This window comes from Camelus dromedarius, chromosome 11 (genome assembly GCF_036321535.1).
Source record: "Camelus dromedarius isolate mCamDro1 chromosome 11, mCamDro1.pat, whole genome shotgun sequence".
In the NCBI taxonomy this organism is placed as follows: Eukaryota; Metazoa; Chordata; class Mammalia; order Artiodactyla; family Camelidae; genus Camelus; species Camelus dromedarius.
Window position 1 is genome coordinate 64,164,166 of NC_087446.1, and position 17,186 is coordinate 64,181,351.

The window sequence follows — 17,186 nt, forward strand, 5'->3', positions numbered from 1 at the left end:
GAACACATAGTTTCTTTTCAGTAGCAATCTACTCTGCACACATCTATAAGGGAAAGTACTAGCTCCAAAACGGGTTTACAGTGAAATCAGCAGAAACTTGAAACCGGCACTAGGAAACAGACTGAGAAACCAGAGTAAAACTTTCTCCTACAACCCGTTTCCTTTCTGCTAGATGAAGGAACGTCTCTCCACATACTCAGTTCTGAGTGATAATTGTGTATGAAAGCCGTCGTTCACATAGCTTTTTGTGAACACAAAGTTTCTTTTCATTTGCCAACTACACTCCATAAATTTACATGGTTAAGTTCAAGATCCAACAAGTTTTTACTGTGAAAACTGCAGGAAATTCCATCAGGCACTAGGAAACAGACTGAGAAACCAGAGTAAAAGTTTCTCCAGCAAAATTTTCATTTTTGCTAGATGAACGAACGTCACTCCACATGCTCAGTTCTGAGAAATGATTGTGTGTGAAAGCCGTCCTTCACCTAGCTTGTTGGGAACACAAAATTTCTTTTCAGTTGCAAACTACACTCCATAAATATATATGGGGAAATAATAGCTCCAAATCGTTTTTAAAGTGAAAACTGTGTTAACATAATACCGCACTAGTAAACAGACTGAGAAACCAGAAAAATAGTTTCTCCTGCAAACCGTTCTCTTTGTGCAAGATGAATGAACGTCTCTCCACATGCTCAGTTCTGAGAGATAAGTGTGTGTGAAAGCCGACCTTCACCTATCTTGTTGGGAAAACAAAGTTTCTATTCAGTAGCAAATTACACTCCATACATATATATGGGGAGGTTCTAGCTCCAACTTGTTTTTACAGTGAAAACTGCAGGAACTTCAAACTGTCACTACGAAACAGAGTAAGAAACCAGAGTAAATGTTTCCCCTGCCACCCGTGTCATTTGTGATAGATGAACGAACGTCTCTCCACATGCTCATTTCAGAGAGGTAAGTGTGTGTGAAAGTCGTACTTCACCTAGGTTGTTGGGAACACAAAGTTTCTTTTCAGTTGCTAACTACACTCCATAAATATATATGGGGAAGTACTAGCTCCAACTGGGTTTACAATGAAAACTGGAGGAACTTCAACCAACACTAGGAAAGAGACTGAGAATCCAGAGTAAAATTTCTCCTGCAAACCGTTCCCTTTGTGCTAGATGAACGAACGTCTCTCCACATGCTCAGTTCTGAGATATAAGTGAGTGTGAAGACGTATTTCACATATCTTGTTTGGAACACAAAGTTTCTTTTCAGTTGCCAACTACACTGCATACATATATATGGGGAAGTACTATCTCCAACTCGGTATTACAGTGAAAACTGAAGGAACATCCACCGGCACTAGGAAATAGACTGAGAAATGAGAGTAAGAGTTTCCCCTGAAAACCGTCCCCTTTGTGCTAGATGAACGAACGTGTATCCACATGCTCTGTTCTGAGAGATAAGTGTGTGTGAAAGCCGTCCTACACGTATCTTGTGTGGAACACAAAGTTTTTTTTCATTTGCAAACAACACTCCATAAATATATATTGGGAGGTACAAGCCCCAAATCTGTTTTACAATGAAAACTGCAGGAACTTCAAAACGGCACTAGGAAACAGAATGATATACCAGAGTACATGTTTCCCCTGCCACCCGTTCCCTTTGTGCTAGATAAACGAACATCTCTCCACATGATCTGTTCTGAGAGATATGTGTGTGTGAAAGCCGTACTTCACCTTGCTTCTTGGGAACACAAAGTTCCTTTTCAGTTGCAAACTACACTCCATATATTTATATGGGGAGGTACTGGCTCCAAATCTGTTTTACAGTGAAAACTGCAGGATCTACACTGGCACTAGGAAACAGACTGAGAAACCAGAATTGATTTCCCCTGCAAACCGTTCCCTTTGTGCTAGATGAACGAACGTCTCTCCACATGCTTCGTTCTGAGAGATATGTGTGTTAAAGCCATTCTTTACCTAGCTTGTTAGGAACAAAAAGTTACTTTTCATTTGCAAACTACACTCCGTAAATATATATGGGGAGTTACTAGTTCCAATTCGTTTTTACAGTGATAAATGCAGGAACTTCAAACAGGCACTAGGAAAAAGACTGAGAAACCAGAATAAGAGTTTCCCTTCAACTCATTCCATTTGTTCTAGTTGAAGGAACGTCTCTCTACATGCTCAGTTCTGAGTGATAATTGTGTGTTAAAGCCGTCCTTCACCTAGCTTGTTGGGAACACAAAGTTTCTTTTAAGTTGCTAACTAAAATCCATACATATATAAGTAGAGGTACTATCTCCAACTCGGTTTTACAGTGAAAAATGCAGGAACATCAAACCGGCAGTAGGAAACAGACTGATAAACGAGAGTAAAAGTTTCCCTGCAACCGGTTCACTTTTTGCTAGATGAACGAACGTCTCTCCACAAGCTCATTTCTTAGAGATAATATTGTGTGGAAGCCGTCCATCACCTAGCTTGTTGGGAACACATAGTTTCTTTTCAGTAGCAATCTACTCTCCATACATATATAAGGGAAAGTACTAGCTCCAAATCGGGTTTACAGTGAAATCAGCAGAAACTTCAAACCGGCAGTAGGAAACAGACTGAGAAACCAGAGAAATAGTTTACCTGCAACCGGTTCCCTTTGTGCTAGATGAACGAACGTCTCTCCACATGCTCAGTTCTGAGAGATAATTGTGTGTGAAAGCCGTTCTCCAACTTGCTTGTTGGGAACACAAAGTTTCTTTTCAGATGCAAACTACACTCCATAAATATATATGGGGATGTACAAGCTCCAACTCGTTTTACAATGAAATCTGCAGGAACTTCAAACCGGTACTAGGAAACAGACTGAGAAACTACAGTAAGAGTTTCCCCAGCAAACCGTTCCCTTTGTGCTAGATGAATGAACGTCTCTCCACATGCTCAGTTCTGAGGGATAAGTGTGTGTGAAAGCCGCCTTCAACTAGCTTTTTTGGAACACAAAGTTTCTTTTCATTTGCAAACTACACTACGTAATATATATGGGAATTACTTGGCTCCAATTCGTTTTTACAGTGATAACTGCAGGATCTTCAAACCGGCACTAGGAAAAACACTGAGAATCCAGAATAAGAGTTTCTCCTGCAACGCATTCCATTTGTTCTAGATGAAGGAACGTCTCTCCACATGCTCAGTTCTGAGTGATAATTGTGTGTTAAAGCCGTCCTTCTCCTAGCTTGTTGGGAACACATAGTTTCTTTTCAGTTGCTAAATACAATCCATACGTATATAAGTAGAGGTACTAACTCCTACTCGGTTTTACAGTGAAAAATGCAGGAACATCAAACCGGCAGTAGGAAACAGAGTGAGAAACGAGAGTAAATGTTTCTCCTGCAACCGCTTCACTTTGTGCTAGATGAACGAACGTCTCTCCACAAGGTCATTTCTTAGAGATAATATTGTTTTGAAGCCGTCTTCACCTAGCTTGTTGGGAACACATAGTTTCTTTTCAGTAGCAATCTACTCTGCACACATCTATAAGGGAAAGTACTAGCTCCAAAACGGGTTTACAGTGAAATCAGCAGAAACTTGAAACCGGCACTAGGAAACAGACTGAGAAACCAGAGTAAAACTTTCTCCTACAACCCGTTTCCTTTCTGCTAGATGAAGGAACGTCTCTCCACATACTCAGTTCTGAGTGATAATTGTGTATGAAAGCCGTCGTTCACATAGCTTTTTGTGAACACAAAGTTTCTTTTCATTTGCCAACTACACTCCATAAATTTACATGGTTAAGTTCAAGATCCAACAAGTTTTTACTGTGAAAACTGCAGGAAATTCCATCAGGCACTAGGAAACAGACTGAGAAACCAGAGTAAAAGTTTCTCCAGCAAAATTTTCATTTTTGCTAGATGAACGAACGTCACTCCACATGCTCAGTTCTGAGAAATGATTGTGTGTGAAAGCCGTCCTTCACCTAGCTTGTTGGGAACACAAAATTTCTTTTCAGTTGCAAACTACACTCCATAAATATATATGGGGAAATAATAGCTCCAAATCGTTTTTAAAGTGAAAACTGTGTTAACATAATACCGCACTAGTAAACAGACTGAGAAACCAGAAAAATAGTTTCTCCTGCAAACCGTTCTCTTTGTGCAAGATGAATGAACGTCTCTCCACATGCTCAGTTCTGAGAGATAAGTGTGTGTGAAAGCCGACCTTCACCTATCTTGTTGGGAAAACAAAGTTTCTATTCAGTAGCAAATTACACTCCATACATATATATGGGGAGGTTCTAGCTCCAACTTGTTTTTACAGTGAAAACTGCAGGAACTTCAAACTGTCACTACGAAACAGAGTAAGAAACCAGAGTAAATGTTTCCCCTGCCACCCGTGTCATTTGTGATAGATGAACGAACGTCTCTCCACATGCTCATTTCAGAGAGGTAAGTGTGTGTGAAAGTCGTACTTCACCTAGGTTGTTGGGAACACAAAGTTTCTTTTCAGTTGCTAACTACACTCCATAAATATATATGGGGAAGTACTAGCTCCAACTGGGTTTACAATGAAAACTGGAGGAACTTCAACCAACACTAGGAAAGAGACTGAGAATCCAGAGTAAAATTTCTCCTGCAAACCGTTCCCTTTGTGCTAGATGAACGAACGTCTCTCCACATGCTCAGTTCTGAGATATAAGTGAGTGTGAAGACGTATTTCACATATCTTGTTTGGAACACAAAGTTTCTTTTCAGTTGCCAACTACACTGCATACATATATATGGGGAAGTACTATCTCCAACTCGGTATTACAGTGAAAACTGAAGGAACATCCACCGGCACTAGGAAATAGACTGAGAAATGAGAGTAAGAGTTTCCCCTGAAAACCGTCCCCTTTGTGCTAGATGAACGAACGTGTATCCACATGCTCTGTTCTGAGAGATAAGTGTGTGTGAAAGCCGTCCTACACGTATCTTGTGTGGAACACAAAGTTTTTTTTCATTTGCAAACAACACTCCATAAATATATATTGGGAGGTACAAGCCCCAAATCTGTTTTACAATGAAAACTGCAGGAACTTCAAAACGGCACTAGGAAACAGAATGATATACCAGAGTACAAGTTTCCCCTGCCACCCGTTCCCTTTGTGCTAGATAAACGAACATCTCTCCACATGATCTGTTCTGAGAGATATGTGTGTGTGAAAGCCGTACTTCACCTTGCTTCTTGGGAACACAAAGTTCCTTTTCAGTTGCAAACTACACTCCATATATTTATATGGGGAGGTACTGGCTCCAAATCTGTTTTACAGTGAAAACTGCAGGATCTACACTGGCACTAGGAAACAGACTGAGAAACCAGAATTGATTTCCCCTGCAAACCGTTCCCTTTGTGCTAGATGAACGAACGTCTCTCCACATGCTTCGTTCTGAGAGATATGTGTGTTAAAGCCATTCTTTACCTAGCTTGTTAGGAACAAAAAGTTACTTTTCATTTGCAAACTACACTCCGTAAATATATATGGGGAGTTACTAGTTCCAATTCGTTTTTACAGTGATAAATGCAGGAACTTCAAACAGGCACTAGGAAAAAGACTGAGAAACCAGAATAAGAGTTTCCCTTCAACTCATTCCATTTGTTCTAGTTGAAGGAACGTCTCTCTACATGCTCAGTTCTGAGTGATAATTGTGTGTTAAAGCCGTCCTTCACCTAGCTTGTTGGGAACACAAAGTTTCTTTTAAGTTGCTAACTAAAATCCATACATATATAAGTAGAGGTACTATCTCCAACTCGGTTTTACAGTGAAAAATGCAGGAACATCAAACCGGCAGTAGGAAACAGACTGATAAACGAGAGTAAAAGTTTCCCTGCAACCGGTTCACTTTTTGCTAGATGAACGAACGTCTCTCCACAAGCTCATTTCTTAGAGATAATATTGTGTGGAAGCCGTCCATCACCTAGCTTGTTGGGAACACATAGTTTCTTTTCAGTAGCAATCTACTCTCCATACATATATAAGGGAAAGTACTAGCTCCAAATCGGGTTTACAGTGAAATCAGCAGAAACTTCAAACCGGCAGTAGGAAACAGACTGAGAAACCAGAGAAATAGTTTACCTGCAACCGGTTCCCTTTGTGCTAGATGAACGAACGTCTCTCCACATGCTCAGTTCTGAGAGATAATTGTGTGTGAAAGCCGTTCTCCAACTTGCTTGTTGGGAACACAAAGTTTCTTTTCAGATGCAAACTACACTCCATAAATATATATGGGGATGTACAAGCTCCAACTCGTTTTACAATGAAATCTGCAGGAACTTCAAACCGGTACTAGGAAACAGACTGAGAAACTAGAGTAAGAGTTTCCCCAGCAAACCGTTCCCTTTGTGCTAGATGAATGAACGTCTCTCCACATGCTCAGTTCTGAGGGATAAGTGTGTGTGAAAGCCGCCTTCAACTAGCTTTTTTGGAACACAAAGTTTCTTTTCATTTGCAAACTACACTACGTAATATATATGGGAATTACTTGGCTCCAATTCGTTTTTACAGTGATAACTGCAGGATCTTCAAACCGGCACTAGGAAAAACACTGAGAAACCAGAATAAGAGTTTCTCCTGCAACGCATTCCATTTGTTCTAGATGAAGGAACGTCTCTCCACATGCTCAGTTCTGAGTGATAATTGTGTGTTAAAGCCGTCCTTCTCCTAGCTTGTTGGGAACACATAGTTTCTTTTCAGTTGCTAAATACAATCCATACGTATATAAGTAGAGGTACTAACTCCTACTCAGTTTTACAGTGAAAAATGCAGGAACATCAAATCGGCAGTAGGAAACAGACTGAGAAACGAGAGTAAAAGTTTCTCCTGCAACCGCTTCACTTTGTGCTAGATGAACGAACGTCTCTCCACAAGCTCATTTCTTAGAGATAATATTGTTTGGAAGCCGTCCTTCACCTAGCTTGTTGGGAACACATAGTTTCTTTTAAGTTGCAAATTACACTCCATACATGTATATGGCGTGGTGTACAAGCTCCAACTCGGTTTTATAGTGAAAACGGCATGAACTTCAAGTCGACACTATGAAAATTACTGAGAAACCAGAGTAATAGTTTCTCCTGCAACCCTTTCCCTTTGTGCTAGATGAACGAACTTGTCTCCACATGCTGTGTTCCGAGTGATAAGTGTGTGTGAAAGCCTTCCTTCACCTAGGTTGTTCGGAACACAAAGTTTCTTTTCAGTTGCAAACAACACTCCATACATATATATGGGGAGGTACTAGCTCCAACTCATTTTTACAGTGAAAACTGCAGGATCTTCAAACCGGCACTAGGAAACACACTGAGAAACCAGAGTAAAAGTTTATCCTGCAACCCATTCCATTTGTTTTAGATGAAAGAAATTCTTTCCACATGCTCAGTTCTGAGAGATAAGTGTGTGTGAAAGCCTTCCTTCATCTTGCTTGTTACGAACACATAGTTTCTTTTCACTTGCAAACTAATCTCCATATATATATATGGGGAGGTAATAGCTCCAACTTGATTTTACAGTGAAAACTGCAGGGACTTCAAACCGGCACTAGGAAACACACAGAAACTAGAGTAAAAGTTTCTCCTGTAACCGGTTCAGTTTTTGCTACATGAATGAACGTCTCTCCACATGCTCAGTTCTGAGAGATAATTGTATGTGAAAGCCGTCCTTCACCTTGCTTGTTTAGAACACAAAGTTTCTTTTCAGTTGCAAACTACAATCCATACGTTTATATGGGGAGGTACAATCTCCAACTCGGGTTTGAAAAAATATGCAGGAACTTTAAACCTGCACTAGGGAACAGAATGAGAAACCAGAGTAATATTTTCCCCTACAACCCGTTCCATTTGTTCTAGATGAACGAACGTCTCTCCACATGCTTACTTCTGAGAGATATGTGGGTGTGAAAGCCATCTTTCACCTAGCTTGTTAGGAACACAAAGTTTCTTTTCATTTGCAAACTACACTCTGTAAATATATATGGGGATTTACTAGCTCCAATTCGTTTTTACAGTGATAAATGCAGGAACTTCAAACAGGCACTAGGAAAAAGTCTGAGAAACCAGAATAAGAGTTTCCCTTCAACTCATTCCATTTGTTCTAGTTGAAGGAACGTCTCTCTACATGCTCAGTTCTGAGTGATAATTGTGTGTTAAAGCCGTCCTTCACCTAGCTTGTTGGGAACACAAAGTTTCTTTTAAGTTGCTAACTAAAATCCATACATATATAAGTAGAGGTACTATCTCCAACTCGGTTTTACAGTGAAAAATGCAGGAACATCAAACCGGCAGTAGGAAACAGACTGATAAACGAGAGTAAAAGTTTCCCTGCAACCGGTTCACTTTTTGCTAGATGAACGAACGTCTCTCCACAAGCTCATTTCTTAGAGATAATATTGTGTGGAAGCCGTCCATCACCTAGCTTGTTGGGAACACATAGTTTCTTTTCAGTAGCAATCTACTCTCCATACATATATAAGGGAAAGTACTAGCTCCAAATCGGGTTTACAGTGAAATCAGCAGAAACTTCAAACCGGCAGTAGGAAACAGACTGAGAAACCAGAGAAATAGTTTATCCTGCAACCGGTTCCCTTTGTGCTAGATGAACGAACGTCCCTCCACATGCTCAGTTCTGAGAGAAAATTGTGTGTGAAAGCCGTTCTCCAACTTGCTTGTTGGGAACACAAAGTTTCTTTTCAGATGCAAACTACACTCCATAAATATATATGGGGATGTACAAGCTCCAACTCGTTTTACAATGAAATCTGCAGGAACTTCAAACCGGTACTAGGAAACAGACTGAGAAACTAGAGTAAGAGTTTCCTCAGCAAACCGTTCCCTTTGTGCTAGATGAATGAACGTCTCTCCACATGCTCAGTTCTGAGGGATAAGTGTGTGTGAAAGCCGCCTTCAACTAGCTTTTTTGGAACACAAAGTTTCTTTTCATTTGCAAACTACACTACGTAATATATATGGGAATTACTTGGCTCCAATTCGTTTTTACAGTGATAACTGCAGGATCTTCAAACCGGCACTAGGAAAAACACTGAAACCAGAATGAGAGTTTCTCCTGCAACGCATTCCATTTGTTCTAGATGAAGGAACGTCTCTCCACATGCTCAGTTCTGAGTGATAATTGTGTGTTAAAGCCGTCCTTCTCCTAGCTTGTTGGGAACACATAGTTTCTTTTCAGTTGCTAAATACAATCCATACGTATATAAGTAGAGGTACTAACTCCTACTCGGTTTTACAGTGAAAAATGCAGGAACATCAAACCGGCAGTAGGAAACAGAGTGAGAAACGAGAGTAAATGTTTCTCCTGCAACCGCTTCACTTTGTGCTAGATGAACGAACGTCTCTCCACAAGGTCATTTCTTAGAGATAATATTGTTTTGAAGCCGTCTTCACCTAGCTTGTTGGGAACACATAGTTTCTTTTCAGTAGCAATCTACTCTGCACACATCTATAAGGGAAAGTACTAGCTCCAAAACGGGTTTACAGTGAAATCAGCAGAAACTTGAAACCGGCACTAGGAAACAGACTGAGAAACCAGAGTAAAACTTTCTCCTACAACCCGTTTCCTTTCTGCTAGATGAAGGAACGTCTCTCCACATACTCAGTTCTGAGTGATAATTGTGTATGAAAGCCGTCGTTCACATAGCTTTTTGTGAACACAAAGTTTCTTTTCATTTGCCAACTACACTCCATAAATTTACATGGTTAAGTTCAAGATCCAACAAGTTTTTACTGTGAAAACTGCAGGAAATTCCATCAGGCACTAGGAAACAGACTGAGAAACCAGAGTAAAAGTTTCTCCAGCAAAATTTTCATTTTTGCTAGATGAACGAACGTCACTCCACATGCTCAGTTCTGAGAAATGATTGTGTGTGAAAGCCGTCCTTCACCTAGCTTGTTGGGAACACAAAATTTCTTTTCAGTTGCAAACTACACTCCATAAATATATATGGGGAAATAATAGCTCCAAATCGTTTTTAAAGTGAAAACTGTGTTAACATAATACCGCACTAGTAAACAGACTGAGAAACCAGAAAAATAGTTTCTCCTGCAAACCGTTCTCTTTGTGCAAGATGAATGAACGTCTCTCCACATGCTCAGTTCTGAGAGATAAGTGTGTGTGAAAGCCGACCTTCACCTATCTTGTTGGGAAAACAAAGTTTCTATTCAGTAGCAAATTACACTCCATACATATATATGGGGAGGTTCTAGCTCCAACTTGTTTTTACAGTGAAAACTGCAGGAACTTCAAACTGTCACTACGAAACAGAGTAAGAAACCAGAGTAAATGTTTCCCCTGCCACCCGTGTCATTTGTGATAGATGAACGAACGTCTCTCCACATGCTCATTTCAGAGAGGTAAGTGTGTGTGAAAGTCGTACTTCACCTAGGTTGTTGGGAACACAAAGTTTCTTTTCAGTTGCTAACTACACTCCATAAATATATATGGGGAAGTACTAGCTCCAACTGGGTTTACAATGAAAACTGGAGGAACTTCAACCAACACTAGGAAAGAGACTGAGAATCCAGAGTAAAATTTCTCCTGCAAACCGTTCCCTTTGTGCTAGATGAACGAACGTCTCTCCACATGCTCAGTTCTGAGATATAAGTGAGTGTGAAGACGTATTTCACATATCTTGTTTGGAACACAAAGTTTCTTTTCAGTTGCCAACTACACTGCATACATATATATGGGGAAGTACTATCTCCAACTCGGTATTACAGTGAAAACTGAAGGAACATCCACCGGCACTAGGAAATAGACTGAGAAATGAGAGTAAGAGTTTCCCCTGAAAACCGTCCCCTTTGTGCTAGATGAACGAACGTGTATCCACATGCTCTGTTCTGAGAGATAAGTGTGTGTGAAAGCCGTCCTACACGTATCTTGTGTGGAACACAAAGTTTTTTTTCATTTGCAAACAACACTCCATAAATATATATTGGGAGGTACAAGCCCCAAATCTGTTTTACAATGAAAACTGCAGGAACTTCAAAACGGCACTAGGAAACAGAATGATATACCAGAGTACAAGTTTCCCCTGCCACCCGTTCCCTTTGTGCTAGATAAACGAACATCTCTCCACATGATCTGTTCTGAGAGATATGTGTGTGTGAAAGCCGTACTTCACCTTGCTTCTTGGGAACACAAAGTTCCTTTTCAGTTGCAAACTACACTCCATATATTTATATGGGGAGGTACTGGCTCCAAATCTGTTTTACAGTGAAAACTGCAGGATCTACACTGGCACTAGGAAACAGACTGAGAAACCAGAATTGATTTCCCCTGCAAACCGTTCCCTTTGTGCTAGATGAACGAACGTCTCTCCACATGCTTCGTTCTGAGAGATATGTGTGTTAAAGCCATTCTTTACCTAGCTTGTTAGGAACAAAAAGTTACTTTTCATTTGCAAACTACACTCCGTAAATATATATGGGGAGTTACTAGTTCCAATTCGTTTTTACAGTGATAAATGCAGGAACTTCAAACAGGCACTAGGAAAAAGACTGAGAAACCAGAATAAGAGTTTCCCTTCAACTCATTCCATTTGTTCTAGTTGAAGGAACGTCTCTCTACATGCTCAGTTCTGAGTGATAATTGTGTGTTAAAGCCGTCCTTCACCTAGCTTGTTGGGAACACAAAGTTTCTTTTAAGTTGCTAACTAAAATCCATACATATATAAGTAGAGGTACTATCTCCAACTCGGTTTTACAGTGAAAAATGCAGGAACATCAAACCGGTACTAGGAAACAGACTGAGAAACTAGAGTAAGAGTTTCCTCAGCAAACCGTTCCCTTTGTGCTAGATGAATGAACGTCTCTCCACATGCTCAGTTCTGAGGGATAAGTGTGTGTGAAAGCCGCCTTCAACTAGCTTTTTTGGAACACAAAGTTTCTTTTCATTTGCAAACTACACTACGTAATATATATGGGAATTACTTGGCTCCAATTCGTTTTTACAGTGATAACTGCAGGATCTTCAAACCGGCACTAGGAAAAACACTGAAACCAGAATGAGAGTTTCTCCTGCAACGCATTCCATTTGTTCTAGATGAAGGAACGTCTCTCCACATGCTCAGTTCTGAGTGATAATTGTGTGTTAAAGCCGTCCTTCTCCTAGCTTGTTGGGAACACATAGTTTCTTTTCAGTTGCTAAATACAATCCATACGTATATAAGTAGAGGTACTAACTCCTACTCGGTTTTACAGTGAAAAATGCAGGAACATCAAACCGGCAGTAGGAAACAGAGTGAGAAACGAGAGTAAATGTTTCTCCTGCAACCGCTTCACTTTGTGCTAGATGAACGAACGTCTCTCCACAAGGTCATTTCTTAGAGATAATATTGTTTTGAAGCCGTCTTCACCTAGCTTGTTGGGAACACATAGTTTCTTTTCAGTAGCAATCTACTCTGCACACATCTATAAGGGAAAGTACTAGCTCCAAAACGGGTTTACAGTGAAATCAGCAGAAACTTGAAACCGGCACTAGGAAACAGACTGAGAAACCAGAGTAAAACTTTCTCCTACAACCCGTTTCCTTTCTGCTAGATGAAGGAACGTCTCTCCACATACTCAGTTCTGAGTGATAATTGTGTATGAAAGCCGTCGTTCACATAGCTTTTTGTGAACACAAAGTTTCTTTTCATTTGCCAACTACACTCCATAAATTTACATGGTTAAGTTCAAGATCCAACAAGTTTTTACTGTGAAAACTGCAGGAAATTCCATCAGGCACTAGGAAACAGACTGAGAAACCAGAGTAAAAGTTTCTCCAGCAAAATTTTCATTTTTGCTAGATGAACGAACGTCACTCCACATGCTCAGTTCTGAGAAATGATTGTGTGTGAAAGCCGTCCTTCACCTAGCTTGTTGGGAACACAAAATTTCTTTTCAGTTGCAAACTACACTCCATAAATATATATGGGGAAATAATAGCTCCAAATCGTTTTTAAAGTGAAAACTGTGTTAACATAATACCGCACTAGTAAACAGACTGAGAAACCAGAAAAATAGTTTCTCCTGCAAACCGTTCTCTTTGTGCAAGATGAATGAACGTCTCTCCACATGCTCAGTTCTGAGAGATAAGTGTGTGTGAAAGCCGACCTTCACCTATCTTGTTGGGAAAACAAAGTTTCTATTCAGTAGCAAATTACACTCCATACATATATATGGGGAGGTTCTAGCTCCAACTTGTTTTTACAGTGAAAACTGCAGGAACTTCAAACTGTCACTACGAAACAGAGTAAGAAACCAGAGTAAATGTTTCCCCTGCCACCCGTGTCATTTGTGATAGATGAACGAACGTCTCTCCACATGCTCATTTCAGAGAGGTAAGTGTGTGTGAAAGTCGTACTTCACCTAGGTTGTTGGGAACACAAAGTTTCTTTTCAGTTGCTAACTACACTCCATAAATATATATGGGGAAGTACTAGCTCCAACTGGGTTTACAATGAAAACTGGAGGAACTTCAACCAACACTAGGAAAGAGACTGAGAATCCAGAGTAAAATTTCTCCTGCAAACCGTTCCCTTTGTGCTAGATGAACGAACGTCTCTCCACATGCTCAGTTCTGAGATATAAGTGAGTGTGAAGACGTATTTCACATATCTTGTTTGGAACACAAAGTTTCTTTTCAGTTGCCAACTACACTGCATACATATATATGGGGAAGTACTATCTCCAACTCGGTATTACAGTGAAAACTGAAGGAACATCCACCGGCACTAGGAAATAGACTGAGAAATGAGAGTAAGAGTTTCCCCTGAAAACCGTCCCCTTTGTGCTAGATGAACGAACGTGTATCCACATGCTCTGTTCTGAGAGATAAGTGTGTGTGAAAGCCGTCCTACACGTATTTTGTGTGGAACACAAAGTTTTTTTTCATTTGCAAACAACACTCCATAAATATATATTGGGAGGTACAAGCCCCAAATCTGTTTTACAATGAAAACTGCAGGAACTTCAAAACGGCACTAGGAAACAGAATGATATACCAGAGTACATGTTTCCCCTGCCACCCGTTCCCTTTGTGCTAGATAAACGAACATCTCTCCACATGATCTGTTCTGAGAGATATGTGTGTGTGAAAGCCGTACTTCACCTTGCTTCTTGGGAACACAAAGTTCCTTTTCAGTTGCCAACTACACTCCATATATTTATATGGGGAGGTACTGGCTCCAAATCTGTTTTACAGTGAAAACTGCAGGATCTACACTGGCACTAGGAAACAGACTGAGAAACCAGAATTGATTTCCCCTGCAAACCGTTCCCTTTGTGCTAGATGAACGAACGTCTCTCCACATGCTTCGTTCTGAGAGATATGTGTGTTAAAGCCATTCTTTACCTAGCTTGTTAGGAACAAAAAGTTACTTTTCATTTGCAAACTACACTCCGTAAATATATATGGGGAGTTACTAGTTCCAATTCGTTTTTACAGTGATAAATGCAGGAACTTCAAACAGGCACTAGGAAAAAGACTGAGAAACCAGAATAAGAGTTTCCCTTCAACTCATTCCATTTGTTCTAGTTGAAGGAACGTCTCTCTACATGCTCAGTTCTGAGTGATAATTGTGTGTTAAAGCCGTCCTTCACCTAGCTTGTTGGGAACACAAAGTTTCTTTTAAGTTGCTAACTAAAATCCATACATATATAAGTAGAGGTACTATCTCCAACTCGGTTTTACAGTGAAAAATGCAGGAACATCAAACCGGCAGTAGGAAACAGACTGATAAACGAGAGTAAAAGTTTCCCTGCAACCGGTTCACTTTTTGCTAGATGAACGAACGTCTCTCCACAAGCTCATTTCTTAGAGATAATATTGTGTGGAAGCCGTCCATCACCTAGCTTGTTGGGAACACATAGTTTCTTTTCAGTAGCAATCTACTCTCCATACATATATAAGGGAAAGTACTAGCTCCAAATCGGGTTTACAGTGAAATCAGCAGAAACTTCAAACCGACAGTAGGAAACAGACTGAGAAACCAGAGAAATAGTTTACCTGCAACCGGTTCCCTTTGTGCTAGATGAACGAACGTCTCTCCACATGCTCAGTTCTGAGAGATAATTGTGTGTGAAAGCCGTTCTCCAACTTGCTTGTTGGGAACACAAAGTTTCTTTTCAGATGCAAACTACACTCCATAAATATATATGGGGATGTACAAGCTCCAACTCGTTTTACAATGAAATCTGCAGGAACTTCAAACCGGTACTAGGAAACAGACTGAGAAACTAGAGTAAGAGTTTCCCCAGCAAACCGTTCCCTTTGTGCTAGATGAATGAACGTCTCTCCACATGCTCAGTTCTGAGGGATAAGTGTGTGTGAAAGCCGCCTTCAACTAGCTTTTTTGGAACACAAAGTTTCTTTTCATTTGCAAACTACACTACGTAATATATATGGGAATTACTTGGCTCCAATTCGTTTTTACAGTGATAACTGCAGGATATTCAAACCGGCACTAGGAAAAACACTGAGAAACCAGAATAAGAGTTTCTCCTGCAACGCATTCCATTTGTTCTAGATGAAGGAACGTCTCTCCACATGCTCAGTTCTGAGTGATAATTGTGTGTTAAAGCCGTCCTTCTCCTAGCTTGTTGGGAACACATAGTTTCTTTTCAGTTGCTAAATACAATCCATACGTATATAAGTAGAGGTACTAACTCCTACTCAGTTTTACAGTGAAAAATGCAGGAACATCAAATCGGCAGTAGGAAACAGACTGAGAAACGAGAGTAAAAGTTTCTCCTGCAACCGCTTCACTTTGTGCTAGATGAACGAACGTCTCTCCACAAGCTCATTTCTTAGAGATAATATTGTTTGGAAGCCGTCCTTCACCTAGCTTGTTGGGAACACATAGTTTCTTTTAAGTTGCAAATTACACTCCATACATGTATATGGCGTGGTGTACAAGCTCCAACTCGGTTTTATAGTGAAAACGGCATGAACTTCAAGTCGACACTATGAAAATTACTGAGAAACCAGTGTAATAGTTTCTCCTGCAACCCTTTCCCTTTGTGCTAGATGAACGAACTTGTCTCCACATGCTGTGTTCCGAGTGATAAGTGTGTGTGAAAGCCTTCCTTCACCTAGGTTGTTCGGAACACAAAGTTTCTTTTCAGTTGCAAACAACACTCCATACATATATATGGGGAGGTACTAGCTCCAACTCATTTTTACAGTGAAAACTGCAGGAACTTCAAACCGGCACTAGGAAACACACTGAGAAACCAGAGTAAAAGTTTATCCTGCAACCCATTCCATTTGTTTTAGATGAAAGAAATTCTTTCCACATGCTCAGTTCTGAGAGATAAGTGTGTGTGAAAGCCTTCCTTCATCTTGCTTGTTACGACACATAGTTTCTTTTCACTTGCAAACTAATCTCCATATATATATATGGGGAGGTAATAGCTCCAACTTGATTTTACAGTGAAAACTGCAGGGACTTCAAACCGGCACTAGGAAACACACAGAAACTAGAGTAAAAGTTTCTCCTGTAACCGGTTCAGTTTTTGCTACATGAATGAACGTCTCTCCACATGCTCAGTTCTGAGAGATAATTGTATGTGAAAGCCGTCCTTCACCTTGCTTGTTTAGAACACAAAGTTTCTTTTCAGTTGCAAACTACAATCCATACGTTTATATGGGGAGGTACAATCTCCAACTCGGGTTTGAAAAAATATGCAGGAACTTTAAACCTGCACTAGGGAACAGAATGAGAAACCAGAGTAATATTTTCCCCTACAACCCGTTCCATTTGTTCTAGATGAACGAACGTCTCTCCACATGCTTACTTCTGAGAGATATGTGGGTGTGAAAGCCATCTTTCACCTAGCTTGTTAGGAACACAAAGTTTCTTTTCATTTGCAAACTACACTCTGTAAATATATATGGGGATTTACTAGCTCCAATTCGTTTTTACAGTGATAAATGCAGGAACTTCAAACAGGCACTAGGAAAAAGACTGAGAAACCAGAATAAGAGTTTCCCTTCAACTCATTCCATTTGTTCTAGTTGAAGGAACGTCTCTCTACATGCTCAGTTCTGAGTGATAATTGTGTGTTAAAGCCGTCCTTCACCTAGCTTGTTGGGAACACAAAGTTTCTTTTAAGTTGCTAACTAAAATCCATACATATATAAGTAGAGGTACTATCTCCAACTCGGTTTTACAGTGAAAAATGCAGGAA

At 40.2% G+C, this 17,186-nt stretch overlaps 1 long non-coding RNA gene across 2 annotated transcripts in view; it reads left to right on the plus strand.

The window, feature by feature from the left end:
* Positions 1-463: 463 nt before the first annotated feature.
* LOC135322409 (uncharacterized) overlaps positions 464-17,186 on the plus strand; it is a 53,923-nt gene continuing 37,200 nt past the window's right edge. Inside the window, exons 1-4 of one of the 2 annotated variants that reach the window (XR_010382970.1) lie at positions 464-954; positions 4,293-4,420; positions 10,240-10,367; positions 13,209-13,336. This is a non-coding gene — a long non-coding RNA (uncharacterized LOC135322409). Of the gene's footprint in view, positions 955-3,929; positions 4,421-10,239; positions 10,368-13,208; positions 13,337-17,186 lie in introns of those variants that run through there. The other variant, XR_010382969.1, reaches the window with a different exon arrangement.